This window comes from Thermobia domestica, unplaced genomic scaffold (assembly GCF_964235325.1).
Source record: "Thermobia domestica unplaced genomic scaffold, izTheDome1.hap1.1 HAP1_SCAFFOLD_1719, whole genome shotgun sequence".
Lineage (NCBI taxonomy): Eukaryota > Metazoa > Arthropoda > Insecta > Zygentoma > Lepismatidae > Thermobia > Thermobia domestica.
This window is the reverse complement of record NW_027657429.1, coordinates 1-22,041: the sequence shown is the minus strand read 5'-3', so window position 1 is coordinate 22,041 and position 22,041 is coordinate 1. Positions and strand designations below refer to the sequence as shown.

Sequence of the window (22,041 nt, the reverse complement as noted above, 5' to 3'; positions counted from 1 at the left end):
AGCCATGACAGCTGAGCTTTGGAAGCGAAGATCTGTCTTGAAATCTTGTGCAATTTCTCGGACGAGTCGTTGGAAGGGCAGCTTGCGGATGAGCAATTCAGTGCTCTTCTGGTAACGACGAATTTCTCGGAGAGCCACAGTACCAGGCCTGTAACGATGGGGCTTTTTCACTCCACCGGTAGCTGGAGCACTCTTTCTTGCAGCTTTGGTGGCAAGCTGCTTTCGAGGAGCTTTGCCTCCAGTAGATTTCCTAGCTGTCTGCTTGGTACGTGCCATTGCAACTGTCACGACTTGTTTCAAATAATTGCGCGCTGAATGAAGTCAAGTTATATAAAGAGCAAAACCGTTAAATCAAGCTATTTCTCATTGGATAAAGTCAGTCGAAAAGGACAGTTCTCATTGGCTTAGACACGTTTTGTGTTTTTCCTCCGTGCTTTCCCTGCATGATCGAAGGAACAAAACCACGAGTCTTGGGCTGCTTGGGCTTGTATTTCTCGTGTGTGGTGAGCGAAGCAGTAACATATCGAAATGACAGGACGTGGAAAAGGAGGCAAGGGTCTTGGCAAAGGAGGTGCCAAGCGCCACCGTAAAGTTCTTCGTGACAACATCCAGGGTATCACCAAACCCGCTATTAGGCGTCTTGCTCGCCGTGGTGGTGTGAAGCGTATCTCTGGTCTCATTTATGAAGAGACCCGAGAGTATTGAAAGTATTCCTGGAGAACGTAATCAGAGATGCTGTTACATACACAGAACACGCCAAGAGGAAGACAGTGACAGCTATGGATGTTGTGTATGCCTTGAAGAGGCAAGGAAGAACCCTGTACGGTTTCGGAGGTTAAGTTGGGGTTCCTCCTATTTTGGATATAAAATTGGCATAAACGGCTCTTTTCAGAGCCAACAAATTTATATAAAGGGAAAGATTTACTTTGTGCGATTTTCTGTTAGATTATAAGAATTCGTGTAACTACATTAAAGCCTTTTGATGCACACAAAATTACAGACGTAGAGAGATTAATTTGAGAAAATCATACGTTTTTTTTTACATTATGTACGTTCATGTATACGTATTCATATGTAGCAGTATTAATGCTGGAGAAGGGGTTCTGGTTGGAAATTGGCGATTTGTTGGAAGTAGCGAGCATGAGAGATGCGAAACGCAAGTCGGAATTTCTGTTCTGACAGTAGGATGTACGTATAGAGGCTTATACAACTTCTATACTGTGCTGTGAGGGGCGAATAATGCGTTAGAAACCTGAATCTTGTCCTTTATCTTGTTTACGTGGTCTTGGGTTCGATTTTTTTCTTTTGCGGTAGTGTCTATTGTGATTTACATGTAAATTAATGACACTTCGTAGCGGGTTAGTAAAATAAAGAGTAATACAAATATGAGATGTAGGTTAATGCATTGTATACTTCACATTATTTACTAAAGAAAGGCAGTAGTTACAAGAAACCTAGGCTCGCTCGTTGGGCACAGTAGCAAATGAGTTCTGAGATCAGAGAATAAGAGTAGTTGCGTATTACAAACCATATACATATAACACATATCACACAAATATGAATATCGACCTTGCAAAGAATAAATCGTACTTAAGTGTGCATTTAATGTCATTACTATGTTGCAAAAGAAATTTAGGAAAGTTTTTTGATCCGCTCTGTTCATGATGTCATTGGGGCATAGTAATGAACAATAATAAATGTCGAGAACATATTGAACAGAGTAATTTCAGCCAAGCCAACGCAAGAGAGAAACATGAGTGCTTTAAGAATGTTGGAAATTCCTTTGTCTAGCATGAAGTACATGAGAATATGTGGTATGAGGTTTTCTTCCATTGCTGAGAATCTGGGCTCGACTGTCCTGTCCTCTGGGTAATATGAGCCCGATGTACGCAAATATCAAAAAAATGTAGCTAGCGACAATACAAAAGGTAATGATCTTATAATTAATAATGTAGTGGGAACTAAGCACATCGCTGTTTGGAGTATTCTAAAGATAGTGTGACTTCCTATGGGCTTCAATTACGATCGACGACTACACATACTAATTAATCGAATAGCAGCGAGAATTTCGAATGACACTAAGCAACTATCTCAGACACTTTTGATGAGTCTGTATATCGAAAACAATTCATTTCAATCGTAAATCTCCTCTATAAAGGGGTTTGTGGCCCTCATAAGGGCCGATTTGTATGAGATATAGGTCTTACATTTATGCCTTCTTCTCAGTTTTCTTGGGCAGAAGTACAGCTTGAATGTTGGGCAAAACACCACCCTGAGCGATTGTAACTCCAGACAACAACTTGTTTAATTCCTCGTCGTTACGGATAGCTAACTGCAGATGACGTGGAATAATCCTAGTCTTCTTGTTGTCACGAGCAGCGTTGCCTGCCAACTCAAGAACTTCAGCTGCCAGGTATTCCATGACTGCAGCCAAATACACGGGAGCGCCAGCACCAACTCGTTCGGCATAGTTACCCTTTCGCAAAAGACGATGGATTCTGCCTACTGGGAATTGAAGGCCAGCCCTGCTGGAGCGGGACTTGCTCTTTCCCTTGACTTTTCCACCTTTGCCGCGACCAGACATTGTTCAATATTCTTTCGTAATAAGATGAGAGGAAAAATTGCGGCCTCCCATGAATCAAGTCAGTTTTGTTACTACTTCAAGCGTGCACCCGAGTGCATCAAATGAAAAGCAAGGCAGTTGGCGCGAATTGAAACACGTACTGTAATTTAAATGAAGTCGATAAATCGGCGGACACATCTAATTTTGCTGAACGAGTGAGTCATCATGCCACCAAAAACTAGCGGAAAGGCTGCAAAGAAGGCTGGTAAAGCCCAAAAGAATATCTCCAAGGGAGATAAGAAGAAGAAGAGGAGGAGGAAGGAGAGCTATGCCATTTACATCTACAAAGTTTTGAAGCAAGTGCATCCTGACACTGGCATATCTAGCAAAGCTATGAGTATCATGAACAGCTTTGTTAATGACATCTTCGAGCGTATTGCTGCTGAAGCTTCTCGTTTGGCCCATTACAATAAGCGGTCAACTATCACCAGCCGGGAAATCCAAACAGCTGTGCGCCTTCTTTTGCCTGGTGAACTTGCCAAGCACGCTGTAAGTGAGGGTACGAAGGCTGTTACCAAGTACACAAGCTCTAAGTAAAAATCTTCTTCAAGATTTTTTCATTTCAAACGGTCCTTGTCAGGACCAACACATTATTCGAAAGAGTTAAATCACGAAATTTGCTTCATTCTGTTATGTAGAAACACCTTGAAATCCAATTTCTATATGCTGTTAGTAAAAAAGTAAAGCACATAGCGGAGATGTGTCGTGCTTGTATACGAAAGGCATTTACTCGCCGGAGATCTACACTTAGTCATAATAATTTACTTTTAAAAAGTGGTAATACATTCCGTGTTAAGTATAGTAGTAGGTGCACACGGATCGGAAATCAGGTTATTTTAATGTGCCGTGCAAATAAACAGGCTGTTAGTGTAAGAAATAGTGGGTATACGCTTAGAATATCGATTAATCGCTATGAAATAATGTTGATAAATTATCTCTTGAAAGTACTATAAAATTAATGTTTCTAGTATTTTCGTACTTGAAGGATAATGAAATTTGAAAAAGAGATGCCAACAGCACCTGGTGTTCCCAGGCGGTCACCCATCCAAGTACTGACCAGGCCCGATGCTGCTTGACTTCGGTGATCGGACGAGAACCGGTATATTCAGCATGGTATGGCCGTTGGCAACTACCTTTTCTTCAATGTCCTGTTAAGGAAGTATGTTTTAAGTAAGAATTGACATATTAACTATAAAGGCAAGCATATTAACGTCGTTAACATTACTTGGAATATACTAATATTCGAATAAATATTTGAATGTTCGAATGATGAGTGATTCGGATGTTCATAGTGCCACTATGTCCTATCGAGTTTACTATCACGAACCACGTATGAAATTGTATATAAATAAATAAAAATAAATCCTTTATTAAGTATTGATTACAGGAAAAAGGCAAACTTACATTCTTTAATGTACACAATGAAATGTATGAAAGATATTTTTAAGATATGTTTCACTTACCCTTTATAACGCAAGGTAGTTTTCAGTGTAGCATCCTCTTCAGCTGCGAGATAACGTAAGGCAGATGATCATTCAGTCGTGAAGCACTAAAATGTAATATACATTTTAACTATTATCGATAAGAATTATTTACTGCAGGGATGCAAATAAAGTGAGGCAAATTAGTAAATAAAAACCGATACTGTAACTGATAATGTAATTACGTATCTGTATTAGTTGTATATACAGTAATCGCACGATTATCCGCGGAGTTGGATGTTGGCATAATCGCGCATAATCAGCAGTATGAGCAGAAAAGGGAAATGAAATGAAATCTTTAGATTTACGTCGCATACTTATACCGGTTACGCTAAAGGAGACGGTGATGATGAGTACTGAATGAAGAAAGTGGGAGGAAACGGGAGAAACCCGAGAAAACCCATGAGCACGGTCTTTATGCACGACAAAGTTCACACGGCACGAGCTGGGATTGAACCAGGGACCCCAAGCACCGGAGGCCAAAAAAGGGACAAAAAGTCTTTCGTGCAACTTTCGTTTTCGGTAAAAAGTTTACACATAATTTAGAAAGAGTAGTTTTCTGGTCTTTTTATTTCACAAGTTGGTTCATGTCTATATTTTTTACATGCATAAAAAATTTTTCAACTCCCTTGCTTAGTTCCTGTTAAAGACCTCTACCTCTGATTGTATTTTTTGCACATATTCTTATTGTTTTCAGACAACATTTCTAAGAGCGTAATTTATCGTCAGCAAGAAAAGAAAAGGAAAGCCTCGGATAGTGGAATGTGTACTGTATATATATATATATATATATATATATATATATATATATATATATATATATATATATATATATATATATATATATACGTATTAGTATATAGTTTTATTTTATACGTCTCCTATTATTACACAATGTGCAGATATTGTGAAAGCGCAAGTAAATATGTATAACTCCCCGTTCTGCACTTAATAACTTGAAAGAAGTTCGGGGAAGGTAGTGTAACAGAAAGTGCAAACAGAAATGAGGGTTTACAGGCATTTAATATTATTCCGTAGTAGTATGATTTTTGTATATATATATATATATATATATATATATATATATATATATATATATATATATATATATATATATATATATATATATATATATATATATATAAACATACATATTCAATGATATAGTAAGAGGTTAGCAGCACTGATAGAACTGCAGAAAGTACAAAACCGTTAATAAGAAAGAGAGAGAGATGGTGGCCGCTTTTGTGCTTTTCATTGGCTAATTCCGAATTGCGCGCGAATACGTACGAGATTTCTTTCTTTTTCCTCTTCGCAGCCCAGATGTTGCCAATTAGAAGTTTTTAGTACTACATTTGTATGAAAATGTTGCCTTTAAGAAATGTGGTTTGCATACGGAGAAAAGAGCAAAATGAATATTTATCTTAGTGGGCATGAAAAAAGACGAAACATTTTGCAAGATGGACACACGAACTTCCTTAATGCAGGCGTTCAGTACATTATTGTAAAGAAAAAAACACTAAAAAGAATTACTTCAATATCCCTAGCAACATTCAACAATTCATAGAGAAAAATCTTTATTTTGAGAACAATGGAAAACTATGTAATTGTAGATAACTACTAAATTTAATGATTAAGGAAAACGTTTAGGCCCGGCCCTTCAGAAAGAAAGTGCACAGAATTTTCTCTCATGGAAGCAATTGCAAAATCAACATTTTGTTTGCAGTTATAATTAGAGGATCTATATACAGGGTGTTCGAAAAAGAATGTATCCTCTTGAAAGAAAATATTCTCTGGGCCCCTAATCCTTTATATACCGAAAGGAAGTTTGTATAGCATTTTTTCTTACCTTCGTTAGAAGAATTGAAAGTGACTACTATCGTGACACGGGAGATATTTGATCGATAGTCGAATTACTCCCATGCTCGAATGAACACGTCTCTTGTAAGGAGAGGAAAGGCTTCTGTGATCCGCTATCGCAGCTGTGTCATATCTGCAGAGAATGTTAGGACACAAACGTGATCTTTGAGAGCCTCGTGAAAAGAAGTCGCATAGTATCATGTGTGGAGACATCGGGGCCATCTGAAGAACGCTTCATCATTAGGACCAAGGGCGAGTTACGAAACACTCTGGGATATATTTATTAACATAACTTCTCGTCATTCTGCAAGTGTGGTGGAGCTCCATCCTATTGGAAAAGGAAACCTCGGGAGCCCTCTTCATGTGTAGGTATCGTTCACATCTGAAGCATGTGAAGATAGATTACTGTACTATCGTGTACCTAAAATCATTTTCTACGAATACGAACATGTCTACACTGAAGGCAGTGCAGCTCTTTTTCTCTTTTTTTTTTGGTCATGTATTGTAACGCGGGGCAATGCACACAATAACATGTAATGTTGTGTATCATCATAAAGGGCCAGGGCGATGATTGGATCTTGATGGACGTGGAGAACTGATAGGTGATGTGAGTGGTATTGTGATCTATGGTTGTATGTTTACTGATGAATGCATAAGGAGAGGTGAAGGGGTTGCCTTTTTTTTTATGTCGATCGGCAGGGAAGCGATTGGGAAACTTTTGACTTTGTTTTTCAACCGAATATATTGATTGAATAGGTCGCCGACAATTTTACGGGGCGTCACGTCGTTGCCTTTTTCATGTCGATCGCGAGCGAAGCGAGCGTTTTTTTTTTTTTTTTTTTTTACCGACAATATGTATTGAATCGGTTGCCAACACCTTTAGGGGCGCGTCACGTCCTTCTTTCTGTGCTGATCGCGAGCGAAGCGAGCGCGAAATTTTTGACTTTTTTTTTTTTTTTTTTACCCACAATATTTATTCAATCGGTCGCCAACACTTTTAGGGGTGCGTCACGTCCTCTTTTCTCTGCTGATCGCGAGCGAAGCGAGCGCGAAATTTTGACCTTTTTTTCTCTTTTTAATTCTTTTTTTTTTCTTTAAGAAAAAATATTGATTTCATAGGTCGCCAACATTTTTACGGGATGGAACATCGTTTATTTGTTTTTCCAACCGTCTTTCTGTCTTGAGCCCCCGCCAAGTTAACTTTATGGTGGACAAAAACTATGTGCGGTGGGTTACCGCGGGGTTCTCCCGTTTCCTCCCACTTTCTTCATTCCACCACCATTTCAATCATTTCTCATAATCAGCGCCTCTTTTAGCCTAAGCGGCATAACGTGGGACGTAAAACAAAGATTTCCTTTAGTTGCTTTCTGTCTTGATTACGAGCGCGAAATTTTTTACTTTTTTTTTCTTTCTTTTGATATTATTCATTTAATAGGACGGCAACACCTTTACGGGCCGCCGCGTCGTCGTTTACACTTCTTCAGCCCATATTCTTTCTGCTTGTTCGTTTTCCGGCATCTTGTTATCACCGCCCGGGGAATGCCTATGTCTTTCATCGCTTTTTGAAGCAAATCTTTAATAAATATGCACTCTCACATTTCTACTAATATGCATACCACAGTGGATAGACTGTAACTAGGAAAGCAGAAGCCTGCATATCATATTATTTAACAGTTGAAAGTGAACTGCCATTTTAAGTTTGATTTTGATCAGATGAGTGCAGTTCAACTCGTCGACAATTGTGAAGATTCTCGAGGTTAGGGACCATCCATTTTGTGCTTTGTAATGAAAATGGCTGCAGCCAAACTTCTCTGATCTGAATGAAACTTGGCATGATGATACATCTTGACCTGCTCTACAAGTTTATTTAGTATTTTCCGTTGCGCAGGCTTTTGCTTCTCCAGGTTCTCCCATGGAACTGAGAAACGTATTCAGTCGAACTTCTGCGGTAAGTCAGTATATCATCCTGAGAAGTTTGATCGAGATAGCAGAGGTTCGACTATTCGTTTTTCAATTCCATGTGATATTACAACACGGTGAACTAAATTTATATAGAAACACTTTGATTTTGTTTTGTTTTTTGCTAGCATTAAACTGAGAAAATGTTATTGAATAGACAGAGAACACCACTCAAAGAAAAGTACATCATAAGAATATATATATGGTTGCTGTGGTTCTCGGTTTAATTTGCTAGTTAAGAAACTTGCTCTAAATAAGTACATCTTACAGGTGAAAAACTAAGCCAGGCGATAGAATTAAATATAAAGTTATACACTTTTATTTTACGTTTACTAGTGTTGGGTTACTACTGTAAAATAAGTCAGTATATATGAAAGATAACTGTATTAGGTACTATTTTCCACCGGCGGTGTATTCTTGCATAGTGTACTTAATGTTTACAAGCGGGGCGCTACTAGTATGGATGCATGACAAGTGCTATTGAAACTCGAAAACTAACTGGTTTCCACTACCCTTGCTTATACGTATACCCGCGTCGCCTTCGCTCCTGTTCACTTTGGACGCACATTCTTGCTATCGCTCAGGCCCCCAGCTTTCTCCTGTTTTGGCTCCCTTAAATAGTATTCGTGCTTTTTATTGGCCACCTGGCAAAGCACTTGTAATGATTTTACACCAGTAACTCTAAAATACATGTGTATTACTTTATTTAATTCTGTCGTCTGCAGAATTTTTTTTTTTTTCGTACAAATATGCCTTTTCATGCAGAACACTGAATTTTGCCTGTAAATTTTTGAGAATATGCTGTGACGAAACTTGAGCACCGTTCTTCTTTTCTTTCTTATCACGAGTCTTCTTTAGCCTAATGAGCACAATCATCACACGATAACGACTATTCTTTTCATTTAACTTGTAAACAAGTTGAACTAATAATAATAATTGATGTACAAAGGAGAAGTGTCCTACATATTTGAGGTAAAAAATAAAATAAATATACTTCTACTTCATCCGTGTTTACAAAGTTAAATGTTATCGATTTACAAAAAATGGTCACCTATCCACACACTGACCAGGCTCGACACTGCTTGACCATACATATTAAAACATCGGTCCCACTGAATACACAAGTAGTAAGCACATTCACATAAAAATAATTAGGATTACAGTATATAAAATGTGTTAATTAAAATAGCAAATGCCTTACCTTATCACAGGCGATCCAAAGCCACTGCACATCATCTGCTACGCACACTATATTCCTCCAATATTTCACTCACTTCCTATATCACGCAACAGAAAATATTAATAAAATTCACTTAGCAACATTTTCATTTTTAATCAACAATACGTATAACAATTAAGAATAAAATTAATTGTGAGCACATTGTTATAATTAGAATACTGTTTTTATTCGTTTACAAATATGGGATTAATATAGAGCTGGCAGCAACAATATATACAACTCATCCTGTATGTATCGTAAATCCTAACTTGAGAAGACATCTCTGACGCAAACAATGAGACAAGAAATCAAATACTATATCCGACACATTTGGGGTTTATTGAACTTCAATGTTGGAAGATACCACCTTGTCGGTAGTACAAATGTAATATCCTTACAACACGCGGAACTTTTGCCAGGCATATCTAGGAATTTGGGAAGATTAATTGATATCCTTAATGTGCAATGTATGATTATGACGCATTGTTATGTACACGCAGACGGAACCAGGACAATCTATAGATGACATTTGCACTGTGTTTGGACAATTTGTTCGCAGAAAGTAACCGTTTTTGTCTATGAATACTTGAGAACATGGAAGGTATGAGATATACATTTTATGCGCAAATATTATAATACAAATCATTGTTAGTTTGGTGGATGCGTGAAAGAAAGAAAAGGAGTAGATTTTTGCAGACGTCCGGATATAAAGCGAGAACTGAGAATACGCATCTATAACATCTATTTTCTTTGTGTTAATGATATCGATGAACTAAACGGGGAAACTAAAATACAACTGTTTGCAGTATAATTCGAAGTATAGTCAAGTGCAGAGGCGTACTCACGGGGTGTCCACCGGGTGCGGACTCCTCGCAAAAGTTCCTAAGTGAACATACATTTGCAGACTTTCTCATTAAATGTAGTTATTAACAGGGAAAATATTGATGTATCATCAATATAAATCTGATCTTACACTTCATCTGTACTCTGTCTGTATCATGTTTTTGTGAAAAAGTAAGTGGAATATTTATCGTGTTTTCGAATGCAGAATAATAGTATATAGACATAGTGGCTTGTAGTATTGGAACCTTGCCCCCCGAAGCTTGGATCCCTTAGAAGAAAAAAAAAATGCATGCGCGCCTGGTGAAATGGTTAACGAATTCAGTTCACTCGATGAATCGACAGATAGTAATACACATTTCGACAGATCGACAGCATTCGACAGATACAGACATATGAAAGTAGCACAAGAATTAGGCGAAAGTCCGTGCGTTTCCTCAATTCACGTAGGAAACAACAGAAAATATCAACTACCATAAAATAATCCGTATATATATTTAATTTATTTGGAATAAAATAAATATAGAAACAACCTGTTCATACATAACTACGGTAAGTGCGTTAATTGCTAACGTAAGAACAAATATGAAACAAGGCACAAAATAAAAAAGAAAAATAAAGTTAAAGGGAATAAATATTTAGGCTTGATTGTCATTCGTATTAAGAAGCTGGGTAATAAAATGTTAAAATCTACAGAAAATTATGAAATTAAATCAGGATTTGAAATAAAAGTCTATACATTGGAAGTAGGCCAGGGAGTTTGCAAGGCAGATGTGTGCGACACGCGTTACTTTATAGATTCCCTTCATTGAACTATAGTAAGCAGTACGAAGATGGTACTTTGCGTATAATCACAGGAAGGATTGAAGTTAATTACCATGGTAATATAATTATTTATTGATAAGTATTTCCATGTTAAATTATGAAAATTATAAGCACAAGGAGGGTGAAAAAGTAGTGTGACCGACTTAGCAATGACTGAAACATAAAATAGAAAAGCGAATAAAAACAAATGCCTTTTGAGTTATGTGGAATAAAGTTTCTTCTAGCCAGTAAGGAAGAATAGGATCTGGTGCATTCATTGAATACCTGAAAAAAATCGTTTATCAAAATAGAAGGAAACACACTTATCGTTGTGGCAACTACGAACTTCTGTTTACCTCAGCCCGCCTCAGCAAGTGCTTTCTATCCGGTCCGCGCTCCGTAACCAAACTCAACGCTGCCTGCCAGCGAAAATTTCATTCTTCAGTATCGTTGAGTTTATTGCAGAAAGCAATGGCAGATACGGCATCAGCACCTGCAGCCCCGGCACAGGCTTCTCCTAAGAAGTCTGCAAAGCCTAAGAAACCAAAAACAACACCTTCTCATCCAAGAACATCAGAAATGGTGAACAACGCCATCAAGAATTTGAAGGAAAGGGGAGGAAGTTCACTGCAAGCTATTAAGAAATACATCTCTCAGAACTACAAAGTGGATGCCGAGAAGCTTGCTCCATTTATCAAGAAATACTTGAGAAGTGCAGTTGCTTCTGGGTCTTTGGTTCAGACCAAGGGAAAAGGTGCATCTGGATCGTTTAAGCTTAGTGCTTCATCGCTGAAGGAGAAGCCTGAAGGTGGATCTTCAACCAAGGCGAAACGATCAGCATCAAAGGAGAAGAAGCCTGCGAAAAAGCCAGCAGCTAAACGTCCCAAGAAGACTGGTGAAAAGAAAAAGGCTGCTGCTCCCAAACCTAAGAAATCACCATCTAAAGTGAAGAAGGCAAAAACTCCCAAGAAGCCAAAGGCCCCGAAGCCAAAGAAGGCTACAGCAAAACCGAAAAGTGCTAAGAAGGCTGCACCAAAGAAGAAGTAAATGTGTCAGTAAATCATCTGACATTTTAAAACGGCTCTTTTTAGAGCCATCAAATACTTTGAGAAGAGTAAAATTGTGCTTTTCCTATCATTATCACATGTTCATTCATAGCAATGTATAGTATACACGCAAGGGACTTTGAGTTTTCTTTTTAACCGAAGCACTTCTTGATGTAAGTGCTTTATAACAGAGGGGAATTGAGGGTGGGGAAAGAAAGCTTTCACGGGTGTCAAGAATGGTGTACTCGAAAAAAAATGGGGAACACATTACGTAATGTCAATTTGTGATCACTTACTTTTTCCTTGTTCCTATCTTCAAGTAGCGAAACAGTACAGAAAACGCACTTAATGCATTTGTTAGAAAAACTTTTGCAGGCTGACTGGGTTCGATTCTCGGTGGGAGCTCAAATGTTTCGCATTGCACGTTAATAAGTAGGTCCACGTTTGAAACAGCCTTGCTGCTGAAAGGGACACTAAACTAAAATCAACTCTTTTCAAGGCTGGGGTGAAAGAAATGTTCGAACTTATTACAACTCGTGAAAGTGAAGTAGACTGTTTCAATTTAACGTCGTACTATTATGATTTTTATGATAAAGGAGACGGGTGATTACGCCTAATGAATGATGGAAATACTGGTGTAATGAGAAAGTGTTAGGAAAAGGGAACACGCTAATAACCACGGATACCGTCTTATAATTCGTAATATTGCTATAAAGAAAAATAGTAACACCAGCAGAAATGTAGGTGTACAATTGAACTGATGTTAAGTACAAACAGACACTTAAAGAAAGTTTAGTTTAACGTTTGCATTCAACAGCAGCGACCTCTGAGAAAATATTACTTTTGCTACCTTGGAAGAAGTACATATTTCGCCTGCGAGTTCTATGAGATTAATAACGTTGAGAAGGGCAAACAGTGGTTGAATCGAAGTTAACTTATGCAACATATGGCAAAATCGAATCCTTGACCACATAAAACGAAGATAATCAATCGGTAAACATAGGGGAAAACTAAAGAATATACTTGAAAGATAGGATGATATACGAAACGAGAGGAAAACGAAGGTAGATGTATTAACTATGCAACATACGGCGTGAGAATTTAAAAAAAAAAGATAACAAGTATGGACAAGATCCTTGTTAGGATAACAGCATCTCTAAGTAGTGTATTGGTCCTAAAAAGGACCGTTTTTGAACTCAGTGCCAGAACTTCAAACTTAAGCACGTTCCCCACGGATGCGGCGAGCAAGCTGAATGTCCTTAGGCATGATTGTGACTCTCTTTGCGTGAATAGCACACAAGTTGGTGTCTTCGAAAAGCCCTACAAGGTAAGCTTCACTTGCCTCCTGTAAAGCCATGACAGCTGAGCTTTGGAAGCGAAGATCTGTCTTGAAATCTTGTGCAATTTCTCGGACGAGTCGTTGGAAGGGCAGCTTGCGGATGAGCAATTCAGTGCTCTTCTGGTAACGACGAATTTCTCGGAGAGCCACAGTACCAGGCCTGTAACGATGGGGCTTTTTCACTCCACCGGTAGCTGGAGCACTCTTTCTTGCAGCTTTGGTGGCAAGCTGCTTTCGAGGAGCTTTGCCTCCAGTAGATTTCCTAGCTGTCTGCTTGGTACGTGCCATTGCAACTGTCACGACTTGTTTCAAATAATTGCGCGCTGAATGAAGTCAAGTTATATAAAGAGCAAAACCGTTAAATCAAGCTATTTCTCATTGGATAAAGTCAGTCGAAAAGGACAGTTCTCATTGGCTTAGACACGTTTTGTGTTTTTCCTCCGTGCTTTCCCTGCATGATCGAAGGAACAAAACCACGAGTCTTGGGCTGCTTGGGCTTGTATTTCTCGTGTGTGGTGAGCGAAGCAGTAACATATCGAAATGACAGGACGTGGAAAAGGAGGCAAGGGTCTTGGCAAAGGAGGTGCCAAGCGCCACCGTAAAGTTCTTCGTGACAACATCCAGGGTATCACCAAACCCGCTATTAGGCGTCTTGCTCGCCGTGGTGGTGTGAAGCGTATCTCTGGTCTCATTTATGAAGAGACCCGAGGAGTATTGAAAGTATTCCTGGAGAACGTAATCAGAGATGCTGTTACATACACAGAACACGCCAAGAGGAAGACAGTGACAGCTATGGATGTTGTGTATGCCTTGAAGAGGCAAGGAAGAACCCTGTACGGTTTCGGAGGTTAAGTTGGGGTTCCTCCTATTTTGGATATAAAATTGGCATAAACGGCTCTTTTCAGAGCCAACAAATTTATATAAAGGGAAAGATTTACTTTGTGCGATTTTCTGTTAGATTATAAGAATTCGTGTAACTACATTAAAGCCTTTTGATGCACACAAAATTACAGACGTAGAGAGATTAATTTGAGAAAATCATACGTTTTTTTTTACATTATGTACGTTCATGTATACGTATTCATATGTAGCAGTATTAATGCTGGAGAAGGGGTTCTGGTTGGAAATTGGCGATTTGTTGGAAGTAGCGAGCATGAGAGATGCGAAACGCAAGTCGGAATTTCTGTTCTGACAGTAGGATGTACGTATAGAGGCTTATACAACTTCTATACTGTGCTGTGAGGGGCGAATAATGCGTTAGAAACCTGAATCTTGTCCTTTATCTTGTTTACGTGGTCTTGGGTTCGATTTTTTTCTTTTGCGGTAGTGTCTATTGTGATTTACATGTAAATTAATGACACTTCGTAGCGGGTTAGTAAAATAAAGAGTAATACAAATATGAGATGTAGGTTAATGCATTGTATACTTCACATTATTTACTAAAGAAAGGCAGTAGTTACAAGAAACCTAGGCTCGCTCGTTGGGCACAGTAGCAAATGAGTTCTGAGATCAGAGAATAAGAGTAGTTGCGTATTACAAACCATATACATATAACACATATCACACAAATATGAATATCGACCTTGCAAAGAATAAATCGTACTTAAGTGTGCATTTAATGTCATTACTATGTTGCAAAAGAAATTTAGGAAAGTTTTTTGATCCGCTCTGTTCATGATGTCATTGGGGCATAGTAATGAACAATAATAAATGTCGAGAACATATTGAACAGAGTAATTTCAGCCAAGCCAACGCAAGAGAGAAACATGAGTGCTTTAAGAATGTTGGAAATTCCTTTGTCTAGCATGAAGTACATGAGAATATGTGGTATGAGGTTTTCTTCCATTGCTGAGAATCTGGGCTCGACTGTCCTGTCCTCTGGGTAATATGAGCCCGATGTACGCAAATATCAAAAAAATGTAGCTAGCGACAATACAAAAGGTAATGATCTTATAATTAATAATGTAGTGGGAACTAAGCACATCGCTGTTTGGAGTATTCTAAAGATAGTGTGACTTCCTATGGGCTTCAATTACGATCGACGACTACACATACTAATTAATCGAATAGCAGCGAGAATTTCGAATGACACTAAGCAACTATCTCAGACACTTTTGATGAGTCTGTATATCGAAAACAATTCATTTCAATCGTAAATCTCCTCTATAAAGGGGTTTGTGGCCCTCATAAGGGCCGATTTGTATGAGATATAGGTCTTACATTTATGCCTTCTTCTCAGTTTTCTTGGGCAGAAGTACAGCTTGAATGTTGGGCAAAACACCACCCTGAGCGATTGTAACTCCAGACAACAACTTGTTTAATTCCTCGTCGTTACGGATAGCTAACTGCAGATGACGTGGAATAATCCTAGTCTTCTTGTTGTCACGAGCAGCGTTGCCTGCCAACTCAAGAACTTCAGCTGCCAGGTATTCCATGACTGCAGCCAAATACACGGGAGCGCCAGCACCAACTCGTTCGGCATAGTTACCCTTTCGCAAAAGACGATGGATTCTGCCTACTGGGAATTGAAGGCCAGCCCTGCTGGAGCGGGACTTGCTCTTTCCCTTGACTTTTCCACCTTTGCCGCGACCAGACATTGTTCAATATTCTTTCGTAATAAGATGAGAGGAAAAATTGCGGCCTCCCATGAATCAAGTCAGTTTTGTTACTACTTCAAGCGTGCACCCGAGTGCATCAAATGAAAAGCAAGGCAGTTGGCGCGAATTGAAACACGTACTGTAATTTAAATGAAGTCGATAAATCGGCGGACACATCTAATTTTGCTGAACGAGTGAGTCATCATGCCACCAAAAACTAGCGGAAAGGCTGCAAAGAAGGCTGGTAAAGCCCAAAAGAATATCTCCAAGGGAGATAAGAAGAAGAAGAGGAGGAGGAAGGAGAGCTATGCCATTTACATCTACAAAGTTTTGAAGCAAGTGCATCCTGACACTGGCATATCTAGCAAAGCTATGAGTATCATGAACAGCTTTGTTAATGACATCTTCGAGCGTATTGCTGCTGAAGCTTCTCGTTTGGCCCATTACAATAAGCGGTCAACTATCACCAGCCGGGAAATCCAAACAGCTGTGCGCCTTCTTTTGCCTGGTGAACTTGCCAAGCACGCTGTAAGTGAGGGTACGAAGGCTGTTACCAAGTACACAAGCTCTAAGTAAAAATCTTCTTCAAGATTTTTCATTTCAAACGGTCCTTGTCAGGACCAACACATTATTCGAAAGAGTTAAATCACGAAATTTGCTTCATTCTGTTATGTAGAAACACCTTGAAATCCAATTTCTATATGCTGTTAGTAAAAAAGTAAAGCACATAGCGGAGATGTGTCGTGCTTGTATACGAAAGGCATTTACTCGCCGGAGATCTACACTTAGTCATAATAATTTACTTTTAAAAAGTGGTAATACATTCCGTGTTAAGTATAGTAGTAGGTGCACACGGATCGGAAATCAGGTTATTTTAATGTGCCGTGCAAATAAACAGGCTGTTAGTGTAAGAAATAGTGGGTATAACGCTTAGAATATCGATTAATCGCTATGAAATAATGTTGATAAATTATCTCTTGAAAGTACTATAAAATTAATGTTTCTAGTATTTTCGTACTTGAAGGATAATGAAATTTGAAAAAGAGATGCCAACAGCACCTGGTGTTCCCAGGCGGTCACCCATCCAAGTACTGACCAGGCCCGATGCTGCTTGACTTCGGTGATCGGACGAGAACCGGTATATTCAGCATGGTATGGCCGTTGGCAACTACCTTTTCTTCAATGTCCTGTTAAGGAAGTATGTTTTAAGTAAGAATTGACATTATTAACTATAAAGGCAAGCATATTAACGTCGTTAACATTACTTGGAATATACTAATATTCGAATAAATATTTGAATGTTCGAATGATGAGTGATTCGGATGTTCATAGTGCCACTATGTCCTATCGAGTTTACTATCACGAACCACGTATGAAATTGTATATAAATAAATAAAAATAAATCCTTTATTAAGTATTGATTACAGGAAAAAGGCAAACTTACATTCTTTAATGTACACAATGAAATGTATGAAAGATATTTTTAAGATATGTTTCACTTACCCTTTATAACGCAAGGTAGTTTTCAGTGTAGCATCCTCTTCAGCTGCGAGATAACGTAAGGCAGATGATCATTCAGTCGTGAAGCACTAAAATGTAATATACATTTTAACTATTATCGATAAGAATTATTTACTGCAGGGATGCAAATAAAGTGAGGCAAATTAGTAAATAAAAACCGATACTGTAACTGATAATGTAATTACGTATCTGTATTAGTTGTATATACAAGTAATCGCACGATTATCCGCGGAGTTGGATGTTGGCATAATCGCGCATAATCAGCAGTATGAGCAGAAAAGGGAAATGAAATGAAATCTTTAGATTTACGTCGCATACTTATACCGGTTACGCTAAAGGAGACGGTGATGATGAGTACTGAATGAAGAAAGTGGGAGGAAACGGGAGAAACCCGAGAAAACCCATGAGCACGGTCTTTATGCACGACAAAGTTCACACGGCACGAGCTGGGATTGAACCAGGGACCCCAAGCACCGGAGGCCAAAAAAGGGACAAAAAGTCTTTCGTGCAACTTTCGTTTTCGGTAAAAAGTTTACACATAATTTAGAAAGAGTAGTTTTCTGGTCTTTTTATTTCACAAGTTGGTTCATGTCTATATTTTTTACATGCATAAAAAATTTTTCAACTCCCTTGCTTAGTTCCTGTTAAAGACCTCTACCTCTGATTGTATTTTTTGCACATATTCTTATTGTTTTCAGACAACATTTCTAAGAGCGTAATTTATCGTCAGCAAGAAAAGAAAAGGAAAGCCTCGGATAGTGGAATGTGTACTGTATATATATATATATATATATATATATATATATATATATATATATATATATATATATATATATATATATACGTATTAGTATATAGTTTTATTTTATACGTCTCCTATTATTACACAATGTGCAGATATTGTGAAAGCGCAAGTAAATATGTATAACTCCCCGTTCTGCACTTAATAACTTGAAAGAAGTTCGGGGAAGGTAGTGTAACAGAAAGTGCAAACAGAAATGAGGGTTTACAGGCATTTAATATTATTCCGTAGTAGTATGATTTTTTGTAAAATATATATATATATATATATATATATATATATATATATATATATATATATATATATATATATATATATTATATATATATATATAAACATACATATTCAATGATATAGTAAGAGGTTAGCAGCACTGATAGAACTGCAGAAAGTACAAAACCGTTAATAAGAAAGAGAGAGAGATGGTGGCCGCTTTTGTGCTTTTCATTGGCTAATTCCGAATTGCGCGCGAATACGTACGAGATTTCTTTCTTTTTCCTCTTCGCAGCCCAGATGTTGCCAATTAGAAGTTTTTAGTACTACATTTGTATGAAAATGTTGCCTTTAAGAAATGTGGTTTGCATACGGAGAAAAGAGCAAAATGAATATTTATCTTAGTGGGCATGAAAAAAGACGAAACATTTTGCAAGATGGACACACGAACTTCCTTAATGCAGGCGTTCAGTACATTATTGTAAAGAAAAAACACTAAAAAGAATTACTTCAATATCCCTAGCAACATTCAACAATTCATAGAGAAAAATCTTTATTTTGAGAACAATGGAAAACTATGTAATTGTAGATAACTACTAAATTTAATGATTAAGGAAAACGTTTAGGCCCGGCCCTTCAGAAAGAAAGTGCACAGAATTTTCTCTCATGGAAGCAATTGCAAAATCAACATTTTGTTTGCAGTTATAATTAGAGGATCTATATACAGGGTGTTCGAAAAAGAATGTATCCTCTTGAAAGAAAATATTCTCTGGGCCCCTAATCCTTTATATACCGAAAGGAAGTTTGTATAGCATTTTTTCTTACCTTCGTTAGAAGAATTGAAAGTGACTACTATCGTGACACGGGAGATATTTGATCGATAGTCGAATTACTCCCATGCTCGAATGAACACGTCTCTTGTAAGGAGAGGAAAGGCTTCTGTGATCCGCTATCGCAGCTGTGTCATATCTGCAGAGAATGTTAGGACACAAACGTGATCTTTGAGAGCCTCGTGAAAAGAAGTCGCATAGTATCATGTGTGGAGACATCGGGGCCATCTGAAGAACGCTTCATCATTAGGACCAAGGGCGAGTTACGAAACACTCTGGGATATATTTATTAACATAACTTCTCGTCATTCTGCAAGTGTGGTGGAGCTCCATCCTATTGGAAAAGGAAACCTCGGGAGCCCTCTTCATGTGTAGGTATCGTTCACATCTGAAGCATGTGAAGATAGATTACTGTACTATCGTGTACCTAAAATCATTTTCTACGAATACGAACATGTCTACACTGAAGGCAGTGCAGCTCTTTTTCTCTTTTTTTTTTGGTCATGTATTGTAACGCGGGGCAATGCACACAATAACATGTAATGTTGTGTATCATCATAAAGGGCCAGGGCGATGATTGGATCTTGATGGACGTGGAGAACTGATAGGTGATGTGAGTGGTATTGTGATCTATGGTTGTATGTTTACTGATGAATGCATAAGGAGAGGTGAAGGGGTTGCCTTTTTTTTTATGTCGATCGGCAGGGAAGCGATTGGGAAACTTTTGACTTTGTTTTTCAACCGAATATATTGATTGAATAGGTCGCCGACAATTTTACGGGGCGTCACGTCGTTGCCTTTTTCATGTCGATCGCGAGCGAAGCGAGCGTTTTTTTTTTTTTTTTTTTTTTACCGACAATATGTATTGAATCGGTTGCCAACACCTTTAGGGGCGCGTCACGTCCTTCTTTCTGTGCTGATCGCGAGCGAAGCGAGCGCGAAATTTTTGACTTTTTTTTTTTTTTTTTTACCCACAATATTTATTCAATCGGTCGCCAACACTTTTAGGGGTGCGTCACGTCCTCTTTTCTCTGCTGATCGCGAGCGAAGCGAGCGCGAAATTTTGACCTTTTTTTCTCTTTTTAATTCTTTTTTTTTTCTTTAAGAAAAAATATTGATTTCATAGGTCGCCAACATTTTTACGGGATGGAACATCGTTTATTTGTTTTTCCAACCGTCTTTCTGTCTTGAGCCCCCGCCAAGTTAACTTTATGGTGGACAAAAACTATGTGCGGTGGGTTACCGCGGGGTTCTCCCGTTTCCTCCCACTTTCTTCATTCCACCACCATTTCAATCATTTCTCATAATCAGCGCCTCTTTTAGCCTAAGCGGCATAACGTGGGACGTAAAACAAAGATTTCCTTTAGTTGCTTTCTGTCTTGATTACGAGCGCGAAATTTTTTACTTTTTTTTCTTTCTTTTGATATTATTCATTTAATAGGACGGCAACACCTTTACGGGCCGCCGCGTCGTCGTTTACACTTCTTCAGCCCATATTCTTTCTGCTTGTTCGTTTTCCGGCATCTTGTTATCACCGCCCGCGGGAATGCCTATGTCTTTCATCGCTTTTTGAAGCAAATCTTTAATAAATATGCACTCTCACATTTCTACTAATATGCATACCACAGTGGATAGACTGTAACTAGGAAAGCAGAAGCCTGCATATCATATTATTTAACAGTTGAAAGTGAACTGCCATTTTAAGTTTGATTTTGATCAGATGAGTGCAGTTCAACTCGTCGACAATTGTGAAGATTCTCGAGGTTAGGGACCATCCATTTTGTGCTTTGTAATGAAAATGGCTGCAGCCAAACTTCTCTGATCTGAATGAAACTTGGCATGATGATACATCTTGACCTGCTCTACAAGTTTATTTAGTATTTTCCGTTGCGCAGGCTTTTGCTTCTCCAGGTTCTCCCATGGAACTGAGAAACGTATTCAGTCGAACTTCTGCGGTAAGTCAGTATATCATCCTGAGAAGTTTGATCGAGATAGCAGAGGTTCGACTATTCGTTTTTCAATTCCATGTGATATTACAACACGGTGAACTAAATTTATATAGAAACACTTTGATTTTGTTTTGTTTTTTGCTAGCATTAAACTGAGAAAATGTTATTGAATAGACAGAGAACACCACTCAAAGAAAAGTACATCATAAGAATATATATATGGTTGCTGTGGTTCTCGGTTTAATTTGCTAGTTAAGAAACTTGCTCTAAATAAGTACATCTTACAGGTGAAAAACTAAGCCAGGCGATAGAATTAAATATAAAGTTATACACTTTTATTTTACGTTTACTAGTGTTGGGTTACTACTGTAAAATAAGTCAGTATATATGAAAGATAACTGTATTAGGTACTATTTTCCACCGGCGGTGTATTCTTGCATAGTGTACTTAATGTTTACAAGCGGGGCGCTACTAGTATGGATGCATGACAAGTGCTATTGAAACTCGAAAACTAACTGGTTTCCACTACCCTTGCTTATACGTATACCCGCGTCGCCTTCGCTCCTGTTCACTTTGGACGCACATTCTTGCTATCGCTCAGGCCCCCAGCTTTCTCCTGTTTTGGCTCCCTTAAATAGTATTCGTGCTTTTTATTGGCCACCTGGCAAAGCACTTGTAATGATTTTACACCAGTAACTCTAAAATACATGTGTATTACTTTATTTAATTCTGTCGTCTGCAGAATTTTTTTTTTTTTCGTACAAATATGCCTTTTCATGCAGAACACTGAATTTTGCCTGTAAATTTTTGAGATATGCTGTGACGAAACTTGAGCACCGTTCTTCTTTTCTTTCTTATCACGAGTCTTCTTTAGCCTAATGAGCACAATCATCACACGATAACGACTATTCTTTTCATTTAACTTGTAAACAAGTTGAACTAATAATAATAATTGATG

At 38.2% G+C, this 22,041-nt stretch overlaps 2 non-coding genes across 2 annotated transcripts; both read right to left on the bottom strand.

Moving 5' to 3' along the window:
• Positions 1-3,631: 3,631 nt before the first annotated feature.
• LOC145678021 (5S ribosomal RNA) lies at positions 3,632-3,750 on the bottom strand. The gene has a single exon (XR_014130165.1). It is a non-coding gene; the product is annotated as a 5S ribosomal RNA (ribosomal RNA).
• Positions 3,751-16,815: 13,065 nt separating this feature from the next.
• On the bottom strand, positions 16,816-16,934 carry LOC145678020 (5S ribosomal RNA). The gene has a single exon (XR_014130164.1). It is a non-coding gene; the product is annotated as a 5S ribosomal RNA (ribosomal RNA).
• Between the last annotated feature and the right edge of the window lie 5,107 nt (positions 16,935-22,041).